Source organism: Clinocottus analis, unplaced genomic scaffold, assembly GCF_023055335.1.
Source record: "Clinocottus analis isolate CAN_PGR_092001 unplaced genomic scaffold, fCliAna1.0.p SCAF_20, whole genome shotgun sequence".
Taxonomy (NCBI): Eukaryota; Metazoa; Chordata; class Actinopteri; order Perciformes; family Cottidae; genus Clinocottus; species Clinocottus analis.
In genome coordinates, this window is record NW_027175932.1 from 3,820,851 (window position 1) to 3,841,550 (window position 20,700).

Consider the following 20,700-nt stretch of genomic DNA (forward strand, 5'->3'; position numbering starts at 1 on the left):
AGTCCAATAATATGAATGAGTCTCAAATGGATGCAATGAATATGAAAGAAAGTCTTTAATAGGTTAAATGAACTGATTTCTTATGAACATTGATGGCATATGTCTGAGCCACGACATGGGGTTTAATTGCTTTATTGGCAAATAATGCAATGTGACACTGTTGTCGATATTATATTTGAAATCACGTGTCGTTGGACACGCTCAGCCTGGTTTCCCCTCGAATTTAAAAAAGCAAATAACGACTATCATTATCGTCAAAGAAATGCCAGCCTACTTATTACGGCTCTTTCTTTCTCTCCCCCTCCCTCCCTCCATCTCTCTCTTTCTCACACACACACATACATACACACACGCGCGCGCGCGCGCTGTCACACCTCTCCCCCACCTTCCCACTGTCTCCCTTACAGCCGAGGCGCGTTCCGTCTCCAAAGCCTGTCTCCAGGAGCATGTCCTCAGACATGCAGCCACGGTGCGATGGAGCGGACCAAAAGACGCCACCAGCATGACGGCGTGAAAGCAGGTAAGCGGACACCTGGCTGATCTCTGCTCCCCTTGTATGAACTGTAGCCTGCTGCTTTTTTTTCCTGGTCCAAAAAGAACCAAAAGGAGTCGATATTTGACTCTGGCCGAGAGATACGAAGCTGTTCCTCCATCGACTGAGCGAGAGGAGACAGAGCTTTCATTTAGGTGTCTTGCTCAAGGACACTCCGACAGAAGGGACTAGTTTTATGGATCGAACTTGAGACTCGCCGTACAGACTCATATCATGACCCCGACCAGCGCGTAAAAACGCGAAATATTAGACACTCGATCAACACTGTAATATTCTGAAAGTGGATTTTGTCCACCAACGTGACGCAAGTCTGTAACTTTACCTTCAGAGAAGATTTAACTCGACGGGGAAACACGGGTGGCTGTGAAATAGTCGGTGCCTGCATGTAATCAGCTGAAATATCGCGTCAAAAAGATTCGCACGATAGCGAAATGTTTTACGCTTCATCCACAGCTCCATGCGCGTGCCACATTGCGCATCTTGGACTGAACTGGGAGCAATAACTTTATTCGCGAGTTATTTCTTAAAGCATAGAGTGCAGAAATCGTCTCAGTGTCCCAAAACGCTCGTGATAAGAGTCTTTAATGCAGTTTATTTCGCCAATTAAACGCAGTGTGTTTGCGCGCCGCCTCGTCAGAAACCCGCAGCAGTGAGCGCCGTTAACCTTCCTGTCTTAGGATTCCTCTCAACAGACCGTCTGTGAGCGTTTTCTTTCATGATTTATCTGAAGAAATGTCAATTTCCCGGTCACGTCTGCGCTCGTGGCTCTCCATTGCGCTTTGGATGAAAAGCCTTCACGTCGTTTCATTCCTGTCTTCATATTACGGCGGTTTTCTCCGCAGTTTTCTCCTCTTTTGATATTTCATCTGTGCTGCAACTCCCCCCCCCCCCCCTAACATAAATAACCACGTCGAATCAGCAGAGATTTAGATTCCTCTCCTGCTTTCCTCTCCTTGATTTCATTACTATCGATCGCCACAGAAAACAGAAGAAGCATGTTTTCACGTTGCCATAAGATTCCTCTCTGTCCACGTCAATAAAACCAAGATCACGTGCGTTATTGACAACCCTAATGAAAAAGAAAGAGGAGAGGTGAATTCGCGCCGCAGCCTTATTGCGTAAAAGCGCGAGGAGAGAACAGACTGGAGACAGCAGGTCCGGGTCGCGTCGTGTGGCTGCGGGTCAGTGGAGAGCTTTTACGCGCGGAGTGGATCTCTCTCCAAAACCCTCGCTTTGAGCTCGCTGCCCATAAAAACCCTCCTGGAGGACTCTATGTTCAAAAAAAGAACAAAAAGAAGGTAAAGCTGCCATTTCTCTTTCCCTTCAGACGCCACACGTGTAGCTGCACATCAGATTTGTTTTTGTTTTTTTCAATCAGGACTGACAATTACCTCGAATTAGTCACGTCTGTGTGAATGAAAGGCGGAGTAAATCTCTGCTCCTCCTGTCATCTGGCTGGATTAATCAGTGCAGTGGGACGAGGTGTACTTGTGATGGATGGAGGTAGGTGCTAGTTGTGGCTCATTTACCTTCACTGTGACGTTCTCACAATCTCACTCTTATATTCTAACATCTCACTACTCAATCAAACCTGCGAGCCTGCTGGTTGCCCAATGTTGGAGTGCAGTTTGTGATTGTTATTCAGAATCCATGTGTTTCATCCAGGGGGCGTTGTGAAGTAGATATTTACAACACGAGATGCAATTCACCTAAAGCACCGACCTGTGCAGAGATCTGATATTTGTTTGTGGCATTTTGTTGCCTGTGAGTGCTGCGGCTTGTGATTGAGTCGCCGGCTGTAATTGGTTTTGTTTGGAGAGATGGCAGCTGTGCAAAAAAAGCTCTGATGTCGTCTTTAGTGTGTGTGTGGAGTCCGTGTGTGTGTGTGGGTCGAGGCTGCGTTTTGTCACTGCACATCCATGCAGATCTCCAAATAGGAATCTGAGCTCGTTTCCATGAAAGAGGGAAGACGATTTGCATTTTTGCTTCTGCCTGGAAAGCGTTGGGAAGTTTCCATCACTTTTAACGGCGCTGTTGTTGTTGAGACGGCGCTGCAGGGGAACAAGTGGAGATTTAGGATTCCATTGTGTTTGTGTGTGTTGGATAATGTGTGTTCATCCATCTGGCTGAATAATCCTGATCCGGAATCGGGATCAATAGGTAACGAATGTCAAACTGATCACAGCTGCTGTACTTGAAGGATGAGAACGTTATTGGTGACTAATTTGGAGATTTCTCGGAACATTTTGCTTTTTTTCTGCGTGTGTGGATTTGATCATAACTGGATGCCATCTGCTTCACAACTAAAGCTTTACAAAAGAGCCATTTGTTAACCTGCAGATACAAATTCTCCAAAAGCCTCTTTTTTTTTCCTCCCATAGAAAACACAGCTTGCAAGCCCACAAAAGAAAACCTGTCTGTTTCATATGTCGCTGGATACAATCACAAAACCTTTTACAAGCACAGCAGGAGGGAAGAAGCCTTTCAGTAGATGTGAATAAATACCTCGGGACGCTCATTTCATTGCATAATCACATCACATCATGATTTGTCGATCGTAAGGTTATTATCCGATGAGACAATACATTTTCTTTCAGTACGGCCATGTTGCAACTTAAATAATGACCGTTTCACTGCAGTACAAGTTTCTCAGTACTAGATAGCTTTCAATGTCACCATTACAACACATTTGAGTGGACATAACGTCCACCAAACATGTTCAAATTTGAAATACAGAGAAGGCAGGAGTCCACCAATCTTACCAAAGTGCATGTTCAGTCATTGATGGTCCGCCTGTGCAAGTTTGCAGAAGTTGTGCACACTTGTTGCTCTCCTCTTCCACTCATCGTCCTCTGTGACGTCCGGATGTTGATGGATGAGGTTTGGATGCAACGTGACTGAAGAGTCATTTCAGTTTTTATTTCATCACCGCATGTCACCGAGATCAGACTGGCGTCTTCCTCATTCAGTGTTTTATTCAGATGCCCTTCACTCACTCTGTTGGCATTACATTACAGATGCAGATCTCATGGACTCCGCATAATGTTTACTTGCTGTGTCAATGTGCCCGACTGCGATAGACGCCGTGCATCGATTTGTGTATTGGCCGGCGATCCTGCATGAATATTGACATGTCGGTTAATGCGGATAAGAGCAAAGTGACACATGTTCGGAGCATATCTATTTAAATATCTGTCACGGAGTCCCCATGTCTTACCCAACGACAGATTGTTGCAGTCTTGTGTGTAAAGGTGATGCGTGTCGACCCCTGTGGTGAAAACCAGACACGGGGAATAAATGTTCTCCATCGAGTGCCGTTTTCTTTCATATTAAAATGACGCTGATGTAAATCAACACTGCTTTATTAGAGCTACATGTGTACGCACACACACACACACACACACACACAAACGCACAACAGGGTCAACTTGGTCACACTCGCATGGAGCGAGGAGGAGAGATTAAGGAGGAGGCTCATGCCAACGCTCCTACCTAGAACGAATGCACTTATTCCTGCAGCTGTGTTTTTGGCAGCGGTGGGAACAGTGTTTGAGGGAAGGTTGCTTTTGTCAAAAAAAAAAGTTAAATTTAGCACCGCGGGGTGCCTCATTGCATGGACACAAGCTTCTCGCTCGTAGAGCGGCTGCACTGTGCACATTAGTGGATCTGTGTAGCTGGCGCACGCAGAAAGGAATGTCTAATTATCACGCTTTCACCCGCAGTATAGGCTCTTCTGTTTGCTCTGAGCTCCTGTTCTAATCGCTGTCTTTTTTCTACCATTACACACTTATTTATTTTATTCCTTTACGCAACTCAGAATGTTATTTCTGGTCTGCGCGGGATGAGCCGGGGAGTCCTCGCTCAGACGAAACAGACGATTGGCTCCGCTAATGTGCAGACATTTTTTGTCGGAGGGATGAAACGAGATCCTTTTGAAGGGGTTTTACATAACCGAGAACATGCAGTGTACAATTGTGTGTGTCTGTGTGTGTAGATGGAGGTTGTGCCAAAGGGAGCAGTGTTGGGATGCATTTGACTCGTGCATATGGTTTCATCAGACTGCATTCAGAGGACGGCGATTTCCCACGTGCTGACGCCGTATCTTCAGCTAGCGGCTAGCCTTTAGCCGCTCATCAGATGCTGAGTGATTGCAGGGCTTTACAATATGAAGTGCCACTAAACCACCGCAAGAAGTGGCATTGATTGGAAAGGATGGGAGGAGGGAGAGTCCTCCTTAAGGTCATTATCTAGCAGACAGAAAGAGTTAGACGAAACAAACCAGTGTAATTGCGTTTGCAACAAAAGGCTGGGGATCAATGGACCGAGCCCCGCTTACAGCATCGTGTCAGCATATTTCATCAACATACAAATGGATTCAGCGACCCTGTAATTGCCCATAAAATCCATCGTATGAAGTCAGATACGCAAGTCCCGGAAGTTTGCGTGTCTGTGTGGGCCCACAATGCATCTGACCAACTCCACGTTGCAACACAGCACGAGAGGCGGCGCTCCAGACTCGATGTTACCGCTCGATTTGGGTGCATGCTTTGTCCTGTGATTCACTTTGTCATCGTTTCACGCCGACAAAACAGAAGCGCACGCTTCATTCATTGTGAGAGTCGGCAGCAGCAGCTCAGACGCGGCAGCTGCAGCAGCAGCAGTTGTAGTCCTGCCCTGCGTATCTCTGGAGATCCCTTTTGAATGTTCTCCGCTCGCAGAAGCCTCAGGTGTTCCTCGGTCTTGCTCATCCAGCAATAATGTCAGGCGGCCATTCCCCGCTCTTAATTACTCTCCACCTCGACGAGATAATTCCAGCCAGCTACACTTCAAGCCCCGCCATTATTATTGGCTGCGTACGGACATCCAGTGTGCCCGTCTGCTCTCGTCAGCCCTTAGTGCGGGAGAGGGGAGGGGGGGGGGCTTATTGTAATTACCAGCAGGCTTAATTCCTCTGTGATGGAATATTATCAGACATGAGTCCAAAAAAAAAATGAGGGCGAATCCAGTCTCACATCTTAACTTTACACACAGTACGGGTGCACACACACACACACACACACACACACACACACACACACACGGAGAGTTTCGAGTTTGGTGTTGTGGACGAAGAGAAAAGACAGAAAGTATGTACGAAATTACTTTTGCTGCAACTTTAGCAGCAAGGCAAAGAGCTCAGGCTGGTGACACAACTTCTTGTGAATGACGCCGACATGACAGCGTGTCCTAATATCGCACTGTGCTGCTGCAGATGCTGCTTGTGTGGGTGTATTTGAAGTAGCCCTGTGCAACTTTTTGCTACTGGTGGGCCAGGAGCACTAACAAGCAATTAGCCAACAGGAAGAGCGCTCGCTATGTCAGGGGACAAAACCCAAAGCCTACAAAGTCTAAGACTACTCTATTTATTTATTTTTGCCACTGATTCACAAGCAGCTCAGATTCACTCGGACAAAACACACCAGACATATGGGAACACTGTAACATGGATGTACATGCACGACCTTCAATATCCCGATGAGGGTTTGGTAGATTTATTACAGATTACGCGACGGTATGCGCGATGCAATAAAAGTAGCCAGAGCATTAATCCGTCCATTTTAAAGTGCACATAAACGAGCTGTCGTCTGCTGACGTCTATTTGAATGGACACTAAAAGTCAAACCGGGCTCCTGAAAGTATTGCTGTCCTTACTACGGGCCTGCCCGCAGCTGATAAACAGGACTGATCGCCAATCGGAAGCAGCTCTTGACGTCAATCGTGAATCACTGCCCTCTTGTACTTGTCGTCCTGCGGTTCAGTCGGGAAGCACATTGGTTCAGACTGAATTAGTTCAACAAATACCGGAGGGACCACGAGATCCTTAATATCCTTGAAATGGATTGGTCCCTCGGCTCTTCGTTGTGCGCAATTTGTTTGATTGATTGCCACAAAATGTGATTCGGACTTGGGACATTCGTGCCCTCCTCAGGGTTGAATTTGAAATAATTTTTATACCTTCACGTTTCATTCAGCTCAATCATCAGGTCGAAAAATGTTGGATAGACATCTTTCAAATCTGCGTGTTCATGTGCAGCATGCACTGGTCCCATCCTCTTAAGTGCAAACCCTCGAGATAAAAGACAAGCAAGAGGGTCCAACCTGCAACGCTAACGGCATTCCCATCAATCTGAGCTGTGCTAGTTTAGTGCTAATCAACACATTTGAGTTTGCAAACAAAATAAGCAGATATAATGTGGACCATGTCAATCATCTTGACACCAGTGTATTAGCAGTGTCTGTATGGTGACCATGTTTGAAAACCCCAAACCGGAACCTTTAACTGGAGGCTTGCAAACATTCATGCACCTACGCACGCACCATAGGTGTGCTGTTGTATATTGCTAGCAGTCATAATATAAACTTATATATAGGCATTTCCTCTGTGTACAACTAAAAGCGCACTCTCACAGCGTGTGTAGACCGCAGCATTTTAATTGCCGTGGACTTGACAAAGGAAAGAAGTAAGCCTCCTGGAGCTCTTGAGGAGACACCGACTTTCTCTTGGGCATGACGGCTAACCGGCACGGAAATGACCTCGACAACAACGCATGGATAGACTGGCATACGAACGAATATGTGTTGAATTCAGACACGTAGGCACTTTTTGCTTTTCATATGTTTTTATATGGTCATTATGAGCGGGGCAGACCATGATAATTTGGTTTGGGAAATGTTGCTTTACGGATATTTGTTGGGCGCTTGAGACAAAGTAGGACTGCTCGCTTCAGAGAGTTAGCATAACTGCATACTGTTAGCCGCCATAGGCGCTAACTTCTTTAAGAATTTAATGAGTTTTTGAGCTCAAAAAGTAGCAACACTTGAATTTGATTTTAAATCAGATTATAATCATATTGGTGTTCACATTATTCAGCATTAATGTCTGCCTTCCATTACCTTGAGCCTGAAGATATAATTGTTTCTGCAAAACATATGCATTGTAATATCTCTCTTTGAAGCACACGAAAGGTTTTCTCAGGTTTGGATGTGGCCCAAGGGCTGTGCTTGATCACAATTTGCAAATGTACCTTTTTAAAAAGATCCAGAAATGTGAATGTTGAATCACCTTCATCAATGGTATTACTTGTACAGAAGTGCGTTTTTATTGCTTTTCTGTAATTTTAATCATAATTCTTTGCAAGTAAAACGTGTCCCTGGGCTTTTCCTGAGAATTTAGAGACATTTTGCTCCCCTGTGACCAACACAAGTCCATTAAACTGACACCATCAGTGACAATGGAGCACAAGAATTTCCCTCAAATTAATTTAACAAGGAACGGTATCTCCCCATGGGGGCATTGGCATGATATTCAATTCTTTTCTAAGGCTATTTAAAGCAACAATAACTGACCTTCCCCTCTTTATGTTACGAAGAAGAAGAAAACATTCGCTTGTGGGTTTTTTTCCGAAGGTTCAGAAAATGTCATCTATGCATGGGTGACAGAAAAAAGCGGTCAGTTACATTAGTTTACCCAGTATTTCCAAACTGCGTCCTCACATGCCGAGCTCGATAAAGAACGCTCGACATCAAAGCTGATTAGCGCTGCCTCCGAGACAGACGCGACGCTCAATACTGTGTACACACAACAGATAAACACGCCTGGTTCAGGGGGATGTTGGGGATCAAATCAAAAAGGTAAATAGACACGACAGCGGAGTCGGTGGAGGCCGCCGCGCATCCCCATCCCGAGCCAATATTATGAACTCCAGTGACAATCATTGGCTGTTATTGTTATTGGATTCTGTTTCGGCTCTCGGCCTCAAGTATCACCCTTGTGCTCCTTTCATGGGAACTGCAGTTTCCTTTTTATGTGGTCAGCCGGTTCAATTTACAAGCTCTGTCCACTCAGTCTTTTTTAAAAAGTAAACGTGGGACAAAACCCAGATAATGGCAGTAAAGACCACTCTCTGGTTTGACAGCATTTGGCGAATGTCTGCCTTTTCTTTCCCCTTCAGAAAAGACAACTGTCTTGTTTGTGCGGTGCCTTGAGGAGGGGGGGAATCACTGGAGTATGCGGACGTGCACTATTATTCCAAGTTGCATAGGAAACGGGGTCATGAGACTCTTTGAAAGCATAAAAAAAAACGAGTTGTTTTAGAGAGAAAACAGCCCGAGATTACATGTGCGCTTGATAAGTGCATCGTGACCGAGTGGTCCGCGTCCTGGACGTCTCACTTCCTCCCTTCAGGCACCGCTATGAGAAGTGGACATTGTACTTTTAACCAAAGCCCAGTACAGATGCATAGCTTGGCCTGACATTCTCAAAGGAGATCCCTGAAGGTCTGTGTAAACCGTTCCAGGTGAACGATTTGACATTTGAAAGAAATGCCAGCGAGAGGGGAAGTTGGCACTACTTCTAGGTTATCCGAGCTCGTGTACGCGTCGAGGTTCTTGGAGAGCTTCTTCTTTGCATTCTGCAGGAGATCTGTGCATTTCCCCCCCCCCACCGGCCAGTTTCTTTTTTTAACCTCTCTGGCCTCCAGATGAGCAGACTCGCCGTGTCAGAGCACGAAGCCCATCTGAAACGCTGTTATTGGACTTGACAGGAACAGGAGTGCCAACAGAGTCCAGAGACTACACTGTGTCAGTGGAACACAAACAGACTGTGGGAGAGATTTACTGTGTGAGGCACCCGCAGCCCCTATGTTCACACTCTGTGATGGCCCTTTCTGAATCCCGCTCACAAACAAAGGAGACATAACAGAGAAAAGACATGTGTGATAATAGGAAAAAAAAATTGGACAGTGAAAGGAGAAATACCTTCTCCAAATTCTATCTTCTGAGTAAATGTCAAATAGCGTGTTCGGTTTTCTCTCCACAAAAGATATTAAAGAGCAGCTCAACCCTGAAGATCTTGTCACTGGTTTAACATCTCACTTAGCTTTAGTGATGTGGACGTGCACTATAAGGTGTGTCAGTGCCCTGTGACATCATGGTTGGGTGTGGTAACATGGGCACCCATCTGAGACGCTAGAGGACTTTATACTTTAGCACCAGACTGCTGTAGTTTAATGGTTCAGGTTTCTTTCACCTCCGATTACACCCAGCATTTTTTAAATCAAAGTAAAGTCATGGCATGACACACCTTGGAGTACACCACTACATCATCGCAGGAAGTTCAGCAGTTAAACTACTAAAGCCCAGCAAAAACCAGATGTTCAGCTGGTGTTAAGTTGCTTTTAATCTTATTCAAGGGGACGTATACAAGTTTGTCCAATCAAATGTGATTTGGGATGACTGGAGCCAATCCCACACTTGACTTTGTTAGCACCTAGCTAAGAGAAAGCTAACGTTTACACACATTAAATCATCATTTTTAATACAGCAACTTCCTCAAATTCCCCCGACCACATATTCACATGTCACTTTACAGAAGCTTAAAGCACCGACTGCCATTTCGCTGTGTCTTTTAAAAGACTTTTCGACTGGCCACGCAAGTAGAGAGTGTTATTGCCATGCGGGTACAGCTGCCTCTACTTTGTTTATCAATCAGAAAAGAAGAAGAGACAAGGTCATCCCACTTCTCTCCAATTATAAACAGTTTTCCAGTCCAATCAATACCGCCCAACATGGCAAAATCAGAGAGGCCTCGTTCTCCGGTCGCCTGATAATTGCAAGCTGTTAGCATGGAGGACAGGACGGGAGTATCAATTGGCTCTACTTCTGGCTTTTTTGTGGAATGACGCTGAGGCTGATTAGCGCTCTACTAAAAGCTAAAGCTCAAGTGCACTTTCCTCACTGTCCACTTTGGTTAGTCAAGAATATTTTAATATCCTTGAATTTTTATGAGAGAAATCATGGAGACAAGAAGAGCCTGCGGTGCTTCTGGAGAGTCGAGTTTAAACAACTCCTATTCGGCACTGTCTTATTTTCTGGTGTCTCACAGTGTTACTAAACCACCTCTACTCTTCGAGGAACAGTTGATCATTTCACATTAGGCCAAATTTTCAGCTTGTTGTTAAGGATTGAGATCCAAGTGGATCGAGGTTTCATGCCAGCTAACGTTAGCCCTTTCTTTGACTTCGACAGACTTTATTGAATGTTCCCAGTTTCTAGATGACGCCACAACTTTAAAGATAGTTTCTTTGTTGTCAGTCGACACATCCTCCAGTGAGCCTCTGAGTATCTTAGTTCCTCTCGCGTCCTAATGAGACTCCTACTGTAATTAGCGCTTTATAAGAGGCAGGTTTGCTGAAAAGGTCAACCAGTTAGCTACGAACGCACACGGTGGGAAAAGAAATCCATTGTAGGGGCAAACACACAGAGTCTGCTAATCAGAGTGATTAAGGTGTAGTCTGTGACCTTAATTTGTGTCTTATTGGAAATTACCTGGATGTCACTGAACAAACAGTTTTAGAGCTGCCACAAAATACTGAAAATGTTTGTCAGGCAGATCTCATGACGGTGCGTTTGAATACGCTGCAAAGCAATCATGGAGCACATAATCCTCTATTCCTCCCCTTTTCATATTCCCTGCCGTTACACTTAGTCAGCTTCCTCCTTTTTAAAAGTCAAAAACGTTATGAATTAGATGGAACAATGCGAGACTGTGAACAGGATACGTGACCTTGACATTCTGCTCCAGCGCTGTATTTAAAACACTTAAAGAGTTTCTTTATGCATAATAATTGAGGTTTCGCGCCTTCAGACAAAACGTCTTCATTAGGAAATGCATTTATTTTTGGTAGATAAAGGAACACAAACCTTGTCTCACTGCGATCCTATCTTTAAATTACACTTCCGCGAGAGTGCGACTGTGTGTTTGGCGTAATTACGGCCGCGCCGGACGACCTTTTGTTGCGGAAAGACACAGACTCAATCATCTTGTCCTTAAGGTCACGTCTCTATCATCCACCACGGGACTTGCAAAGCAAGAACATTCAGCGAACCCGATAAGAAGGACAATGCCTCAACCTCAAGCGCCATTAACTATGGAGCAACTCAACTGACAAATGTCATAAAAATGACTCATGCTCCGGACTACAGCTCCGTCACGGCCTGCACATGTCAACTGCCCCGGCTCATTAGGTGTCCAGGTCTACCGACACTTCTAATTTGATACGTTTCACCTCCTTCTCAGATCAAGACATCTGCTCCCTGTAGAGGCGCCATCCTACAAGTTAAATGACGACGACGGTTCCTGCGGCCCAACAGATTCATTACGGCCACCATCTTGTCAGTTCTCAACACTCCTGAAATTAATCCAAAGGGAACTGAATCCCCATTTCTCCTCTTGGAGTTAATTGCAAATCATGGTGTCACTTTTCATGGCGCCGCGACCGTCCCTTGAGAGCGGCTCGTCCAATTATCTGTTGGCTGGTGATTTATTTGGTCACTTCTTTTCCCCTTTCCGTCCCAATACGAGCATCCTTCATCCCCCTCTCCCCGTCACTCTGCTCATCCTACATCCTCGCTGCTCTCATCTTCCCATGCTCCCCCCTCTTCACTCCGTGTTTGCTCTCCGTCTCTCACCAGAGCAGTAATGGTCTGGTTCGCCGACGCCGCGGCTCAATAATGAAGAGCTGCTGCCCTAGAAAAGCCATGTTAATGTTGACTCTGGGATCAGATCCGGCTCGAAGACGCGCAGCGGTGACAAATGAATGTGCCAGCTTGAGCCCGGTGACCAGCAGCACATATAGATCAGAGGTTGTGACTGGGAGCTGCTTTGCAGACCGCTTACATACACACGAGAAAAAACATATTCAAATTTATTCAACGGGGAATGTTCAAATGAGCTGTTGACATATGCTCGTAGCGTAAATAACAAGCCGTGCAGGCGTTTTGGGGCATGTCCAAGTGCGGTAGTATGATGTGTTAATATAACAGGAAAGTAGAGCTGTGGCTCCCCAAAGTATTGGTCCATCCATCTGGTTGTCAACAGTATTGACAGGCTGTCCGCCTGCTCCTGCTCCACCAGCCTGACCCCCCCGAACCTCCTCGGTACAATCTGACAGCCAGAGATGTGCTTTGCTAACGGAGAATGTGTGTGTGTGTGTGTGTGTGTGTGTGTGTGCATCTTTCTCTCGGCCATTAGCTGCATTTACGTCTGAGGATTGCGGTGCCGGTGACCCCGGCTGACGTACATAGGAGGAGCGGAGGAGTTTCCGTCTGCCGCCGCTCCAGCGGTTCTCCTGTCAAGCCTCTGTCCGTCTGCAGCCCCGCAGAGCGGCCATGCATGGCTTCCCCTCCATCGCAGAGATCCGTCTCCGTCTGCTGAACCCGCTCCAGCTTCCTTCCCTCTAGCTCCATGTGTAATCCCTTATCTGTTTCAGTCCTGCAAACTGTATCAGGTTCTCCTGGTGTAAAGGTCCGCCATGTTGTTGTTTTTCACGTTAACATAAACCCAGCTCGTCTACCTCCGATAAAAGAATCTAGAAACAATTAAAAAACACATTTATTGACATTCACGAAGAGCTAGAAAATGCAACAGATTGGACCTGGATGAAGGAAAGGTAGATCGAGCATGTGGCAGGCAATTTAGACAAACAGGACATGTACTTATTAAACGCACATCTTCAGGCCATTACATTTTGTCTGGCCCCTATTGACCAAGCACACACAGTTCAAGGTAATAACCGCGAAAATAGCTTCTTCCATGAGCTCATAGAATTATTATTCTGCTTTTTTTTGGGAAACTAATCGATTGAATTGTTCAGAGGCCTGGTGTCGGTCCACGGTCCAGGTGTTGGGAACCTCTCCGTTCTGCCATCTGGGTGTCTGCTCGGAGGTTCTGCCTCTTTCAACCCCTTCGGTATCTGCCACGGTTGATAAATCGACACGCTTGGGCGTTTGCTAACTTACGATTAGGGGATCTTGGGAAATGGAAGTTTAAAAACTTTTCTCCTGCAGCTTTAGGTGATTATCTCAGCGGAGAAGTCCACTGTAGATCTGTAAGTCCCCGCGTCTTCTGCAGTTTTGTCACTGAAAAAAACGGCTGGTAAAAAATGAGGCGAAAGCACTGCGAGCGCTGCAAACATGCAGATTGCAAACGGTGACGTCACGTTTCACAAACGACTGCCTCTCACATACTGCAGATAAGATTGTGATCATTTTGAAATCGCCTCACATGTGCCTAGTACACAATGAGGGGCTCCACAAAATGACAGCAGGCATCCATCTTGGGGAAGAGGAGGGGACGATTTTGCTCCGCTTTCTCGCCACCGGCGGTGGTTTTGGTTTGTGGCGGTTGCGGGGCGCGTGCAACGGCACGTGAAAACGCAGATACGGAGGTGCGGCTCGTTGGCCCCGGCCCTCGCAGCTGGAAAAGCTGCATCCGTCATGCAAAGATCATCCCCCACCCTGGCTCTTTGAAGTGATGGCTTGGATCTGGTGAGGCAACATGGCTTCATCCACACAAACTTTCTACACGAAGAGACACCGGCTATGAAACGGTTCTGCGGCGCAGCCGCTTATTGAAAAAAATGCATCAAACTCCCCACACACGAGGGATGTGAAATGTTATGAGACCAGGTGTAACGCAGCCAAGTCAATCAATTTCCAATTAAGCCATACTCCTCAGTCATCCATAATTCTTTAAGCATTCAAGTGGCTTTTTAATCTTTTCATACAGGAGGTGTGCTTAACCCGCACAGCCTCTATGCAAAATGTCAGCGGGCGCGGGAGGAATTAATTAAAAGCAGAAATGTGTCTGATGAATGTTGCTGAAATTTTACCAGTGAAAAGTGGAGTGCATTCATTTTTTATTTAATCAAGGCATTCGAGTCAGGATCGCATGTCCGCTGATGCCCATCCCACTACCGCCCAACAACTCTAGAGATCTATCTCATCCTTCCGCTTCACCATATGAAGCTTTTACTCAAAATATTACTGTGATCAGACTCTACTGTGCAGATTCATTCCCAGAGACTGGGACGGGACCCACAGGAGATTTTATTGGCTCGGCCGAAGACATTTCGTCATCTTTTATTTCACATCATATCTGCAGTACAGCTTCGGGCCACTTGAGGACATCTTTGTATGGTTCGAAAAATGTAAGCCTATTTATAACCGTTAGTCTGTTAACTCGGCCTCAGAGCATTTACTGGGTTGCAAGTATTTGACATTTGTATGTGCAGAAAAAGCAGTTTATCAGACGTACATATCTTTGAAATGGCCGGTTAACCCAGATAATATATGGTGACGCATAAATGGTTACGAGCGTTCACTAATCCGCTCTTCCCATGATTCATCGATGGGGATTATCGTGACAAGAGCTGCGTTGGTTTTAAATCTGATGAAAAGAGGGTCCTCAGAAACGCTGGTATAGATATTAAAACCAAAATGATGTTCATATATTTAATTTTTCTTTGAGGTCGCTTCCCTTTTTTTATTCTTTGGACTGTTTGTAGGAATGGAAATTGCAGAGCGATTGCCACAGAGAGACAGTGAAGCATTGCTCTTCTCCAGGGAGATAAGGAGGCCTGGTTCCTCAAGTAAAAGCTGTCAGTTTGCTTAGTACAAAAAAGGTGATTGAGCATGTCTGGTGGCTACTTACACCTCAGTCTTCGCCGCCTTCCTCGATATGGCGATTGATTAAGCTGTCCCGACTGATTCCACTGGCCCTGTGCCCATCCCGGGGCCGAAATACACCTGCGCGGCCTGTCAGCAACTAAAGTTATGACATCATGAGGCCCCTCATAAGGCACCTCCATTGTTTTGAAATGAAGGCACATCAATTTCATGGGCTCCAGTGCCCAGAGGATGATTTGTAGTTGCTATTATCCCCTGAAATCGCTCCGGAAAATAGCTGCAGTGTGAAGACGGGAATTGGTGATGGAAGGAGGGGGGGGGGGGGGTTGCCTTCATGAAAATGGTTCATTGATTGTGTATGTAACCAGTAAGAGCAAGGTCAAAGTGTATAGAGACGACGGAGGGGGGGTGGGGGGGAGGGGGGAGAAATGAGCGTGTTTCCAAAGAAGAAAACGCAATTTCAAAGTTTCTTTTTTGGAAACATGAAAGCACTTCATAAATATGACATCCAGCAAACACTAACAGACTTATGGCAGAAAAGACGAAGAGGAGGAGGAGGAGGAGGACGTAGAAAGAGTGAGAGCAAGGAGGAGGGAAAGAGTGACCAATAACCTAGTTACAAAATCAGCATGCAAGCGCTTCATCTTTTTTTCTTCTCGAGGCAGCAGCGAGAACAGGTCTGACTGCCATCCAGCTGACAGCGGAAGTTTTCTTTTCCAAGCTTCACTAATTCATTATAAAACCATTTGGGAGCCAGAACGCTTCGTTGTTACAACCTGAATCTGAGAGATAGAGAGTGCTGACTGTTTGAAATAATAATTTCCCCAAAAAAAACTTGACCAAAAGCAACATGCATCCTGTTGGTAATTCACTTCACTTCCCCCCTACTTAAACGTGAGCGGTTCAATTTGTCTGAAGCCGCCGCCGACTCGGCAACAAAATAAGCAGATAGCTGATAAGAAGTGCTCATTAATCCAAGCCCCCGTGCAGCAATTGAACCCGTTCGCTGTCTATTTTCTATACAAATTAACTCCAAAGTCTTGCAGCGAGCATAAATGTGAATCTGTTTGGAGAAAAAAAAGCAACGCCGCGTGCTTTTCACGAGACCGGCCGCCTGAACACAATGCCTGGTCAAATGTTCAAGTTATCAGCGGAGTGCAGAAGTGAAGGAGCCTCTTCACCACACCTGCACTGAAGGATTTCCATTCACTGGCAAAGCGCTCTATGGCAGCGAGGAGCCATTCTGCTGGACTGAGATAAAACATAGCACACGCATACATGAAATAAGTTAAATAATCAGTTCCACATTATTAATCTGCAGGATCAAACCTGCCAGAGGATTGCCAGATGATTTGTAGAGGGATTTTAGGAGATTACTCACAGCTTGTGACATGGTTGTATGTCAATATTTTCAAAACGACAAATAATTCATCTTTGTTTTTATCCTTTTGTTGAATGTGTGCAATGAATATGGGCAGCCTTGAGGCATTGTTCATAATTATAAAGTAAAATTGTCTGCATAAAGGAGAAATGATTCCATTTCAGACACCATTACTACACTATTGCAAACAAAAGTAAGACTAATTTATAGAACAGAAACCAGAAACCATCGGGTCTGTCCACATTCCCCCGACATATAATACATATCAGATATAACAATCTATACTGGCCGTCTTTACATACTAATTTCAATAAGACGAGAAAGCTCTCTGCAACATTAAATATCTGATAAAGGATTTATAGGCTTGCTTTGAAAAGATGCTGAAGTTCATACTTCCTCTAAAATGATACTCCTAATCCTCCAGTAGGATTATGGTGATGGTGGTGATCAAGAGCAGTGAAGTTGTATCTCTCAGATGTCCTGGAATCCAAGAAATGTCCCACAAATTAAAGCTGGTATGTTCAAGAAGGATGTCCAATTTACGAAAGAGATTTTACATCTAGCGAGTAAATAACTTTAACTAATGTCTGCTTAACCTTTTTTCATTTCTGCGCTATCCTTTGTAGAAACATTCCCTGCTGTTTGACTTCTTGTAAAAAAGGAATATTTGATTAAAGTAAGTCTCTTTCAAATAGAAGTGCGACTTCACCTATATTATATTTAATATAATATATCATCATATTTTACACTGAAAAGAAGCCATTGACGTCTCCGAGAAAGCTGCAATGTGATTCTCTCAACTCCACCTCTTAACTGGAGCTTTCAGATGCAGACCATGCCATGACGTGTATGATTAAAACCCCCAACGGCGCCGTAAGACGGGTCCAGCCAGTTGCCATCAAGATTGTTGAATCAAAGTGCGTTGGAATTTCATCTTATCTCCTTTCTTAGGGCTTCTTTTGGATTTTTTAAACAGCTGATTTCTGCTGTATTAGCTAGAGAGGGAACGACGAGCGGTAAAGGACCCTAGCCACTGCGGTAAGGACTCGTAAAGCTAGAAGAGTCTCGATATCGACGCACAAAGAACCGTTTCAGGAACAGGCCCATTTACGCCATTTTTAGTGAAACTAAAAGTTTAGCTATTTTACTCAAGACTGTACACCACATGATGCCTAACTAACATATCAAACATACTTATTTTGAACTAAACTAAAGAGTAGTGTTGCCTAAACCAGAGGCGGCAACTGAAAAGATCTAGCATTTACTCTAATGGCCATCAGGGGGCGCTTCCTGTTTGCAAAATGAGTCAGATTGTATGAAGAAATGATCTTACTCCACTTGATCTGTTACCTCAGTAAATGTTGTAATTTGCATTTATGGACTCAATTGCTAGTTTCAAGTCTTCAGTGTGATGTTCATTGAGCAAATAGACCATAAAGCCGAGTATGCTTTTTATGTCGGGGCTACCGCCGGTTTCACAGGTCGCTCCTCCTTTTGGTTGCAAAAATTCAAGATGGCCGACGACAAAAAAAGAAGTTTGCGAGGCTTCAAATCTGTTGTCCACAACCCAATTGGTGAATTCAAGGTAACTATTTCCCACTTCCGCAGATGAGTAGAGATGAGATCACATGAGTCATGCTTCTCTTTTTTTTTTTCCATTGTTTTGTAAAATTCTGAGCAAGAAGACAAAGGCAGTGATTTCCACTGTTCAATAGCAAGGATTTGAAAGGCTGATGGGATTCATAGTGATACAGGTTGCAGGGCACAGACTGAATTAACCTGCTCTTCTGAAGTTTGAACATTATTCTGGTCTTTGTAAATACGACTCTTTTATATCAAACTTATTTGACAACTTGTAAACAAAACATGAACCTCAAGTAAATACTTTTCCATTTGCACTCGCGATCACACCCACAAAGACACAACCCAAAAAGGTATCGCAAACAAATTCATGCTTTTTGTTATACCTGGTCTTCATTTTCCCTCGGCGACAGCCGAACACAATGAACACGCGTTTGTTCGGCTCGAAAAGGAGCATCAATTCAGAGAAGAAATTCCAACACATTGTGATGTTGTCAGCGACATCAAAGAGACTTCTCATGTCGGGGGTAAACGTCTGCTAGCGGCGTGGTGAGAAACAAGCTGCTCCGAGTGCAGTGGAGCCTCAAGCTCATTACAATATCATTAGAATCAGATGGTGTATGCACAGGCGTCATACTGTGTCATTCAAATAAATTAACAACTAATATTGAGGATTTTCTTTCCACTGTAAAACACCCTGATCAGTATGTAGCCGCGATATATTGTTCAGATGTTTTGAACTGTATCTGCTTCAATAAACAGGGATTGGTTGAGCTATAATGTCTTGTGAGCTAATGACCTTATAAGCTATGAGCTAGCTTATGACTTTTGGATTTGGTACTTGAGTGTTTGCGCCTTACACCTCTGATATTAAGCTAGCTTCTACTATTGCCTCAAAATTGTTCTTCAGCGTGGTACTCGTCTCCACTTTCATCCAACAGATTGATTGACACGGATGACCAAAAAAATCCGTCGGCGGTTTCCCTAATTAGCGCCGCTAGCTTTGAGTGGCACCGGGAGAGGGGAGCGGACTGGAGGATGGCAGACGGCGGCGCGCGCGTTGCTAAGTAAAGCTTTCGGTCTAATAATGGCAGCCTTCTGCCCCCGAGGCTAAACGGATCCACTAATCACTCTCTTTGTGTGGTTTGGGTTTTTGCATTCCTCCCGGGAGCGATGGACGTCTGTGGGTTTGCATCTCTGCCGCTTCCCCTCAAACCTTCACCGACCCACCCGCTGAAAATGAGAGCAAAGTCCACATCCGTCAAGACACAAGAGTGAATAAATAAACGCCGGCACTCGTTCACGCTTGTGTACCGACTTGTTATTTGGATTTCTTGATCGATCAGAGCAGGCAGTTAAAATGAAAAACACTCAACCGGCACGCCGCAGCGTGGAGATCCGTCATGTGTATATCGGGAGCCCAGATATTCTCGGGAGATGCGGCGCCTGTGGAAGATTGATGCGTCGGCCTGTAAATAGGCTGACAGACAGCCTCTCAGACGGTTACATAATCAAGCCTTTCCATCCAGACACATGCCCCAGTGCTGGGATGTTGCATGAGAGCAGATAATGAAGAGACAGTGTAGATGTCCAATGAGATCTATGACCGGGTTCAGACTTGGAGAAGAAACCTCTCCCCTCCTGCACAGCATAACGCTGATGTTGCAATAAAGCAGCAGCCCACACTTGAAGGGAGGCGCCGACAGGGGACACCAAGTACTAGGAAATTGCATTACGGTCGTTCCCCTCGGAGTATTTAAAAATGGAAACACTGAAAGGCTTGTTTTTTTATTGCTCGCACTTTCGACGAGGTCTTTCCAAAGCGCTTCCGACAGGCCGCGGCGGTGCGAACGTGTTTTTTTTTGTTTGGTTCGGCATTCTGAGGGGACTCTCGCGGAGATGCAGAAGTAATCGGCCGTCAACCGGGAGGTTTTTTTTCACAGGGGGGTGTTCTAAGGGTGAAAATTGTGATCAGTGAAAGTGTGATACAAATGGGGATTAGGCGGCGTCCACGTGCAGAAGTAAGCGCAGGCGACCGTGTTCGTAATGAGAGGAAGGCAATTTGGAGAACCTTGAAGTGGCTTCTGTGTCACTGTGTTGCGTTTCTTGTCACGTAAGGCAAAGAACAGCAGCACATCCTCACAACTAAAGTGCATTTTGTTAACGGCGGATCGTCATTTTGACGCACGGCTGCCACCACTTTCACAACAGTCCACTGATTGCACATTGGCGGCGATAATGCGCCAAAAAACTCAAGTGGGAGTTCACGTAATGGATTGCGGCCGCTGACATCACGTTGAACTGTGCAGCTCTTGCAACAGCTCCCCTTTCTCCCTCCCTCGTCTTGGATCTTATTCACATTCAAGATATTCTGCAGTGCAAACATGCCCATAACGGATTGCTAACTAATCCATGTGGAAAGTTTGTGTCTGCACAAGTCCAATGTCAGTTGCGAGGGCCGCGCTGAGCGTGCGAGAGGAGCCGGTTGGGACCACACATGCTGAGGTGACTCGGGGCCCGGCCGATCCGAGCCCGGGCCTATAAAAAAAACAAAGTGGATCTCCTGGCTCATTTAACTTCTCTCCTTTGGCTGTGCCAATATATAACTCCATTAATAGGTGCAAGTGGAAAAAGAGCACCAAGACGCTGTATGCTAAGAGCGGGTGCAATGAGAATGTTT

The 20,700-nt window shown here is 45.3% G+C and overlaps 1 protein-coding gene across 2 annotated transcripts in view; it reads left to right on the forward strand.

Moving 5' to 3' along the window:
- The first annotated feature begins 431 nt into the window (after window positions 1-431).
- The window catches only part of chrm2a (cholinergic receptor, muscarinic 2a), a 63,335-nt gene continuing 43,066 nt past the window's right edge, over window positions 432-20,700 (forward strand). The window contains exon 1 of one of the 2 annotated variants that reach the window (XM_068586193.1): window positions 432-520. The gene's annotated coding sequence lies outside the window, so the exon portion shown is untranslated. Of the gene's footprint in view, window positions 521-1,969; window positions 2,057-20,700 lie in introns of those variants that run through there. The other variant, XM_068586195.1, reaches the window with a different exon arrangement.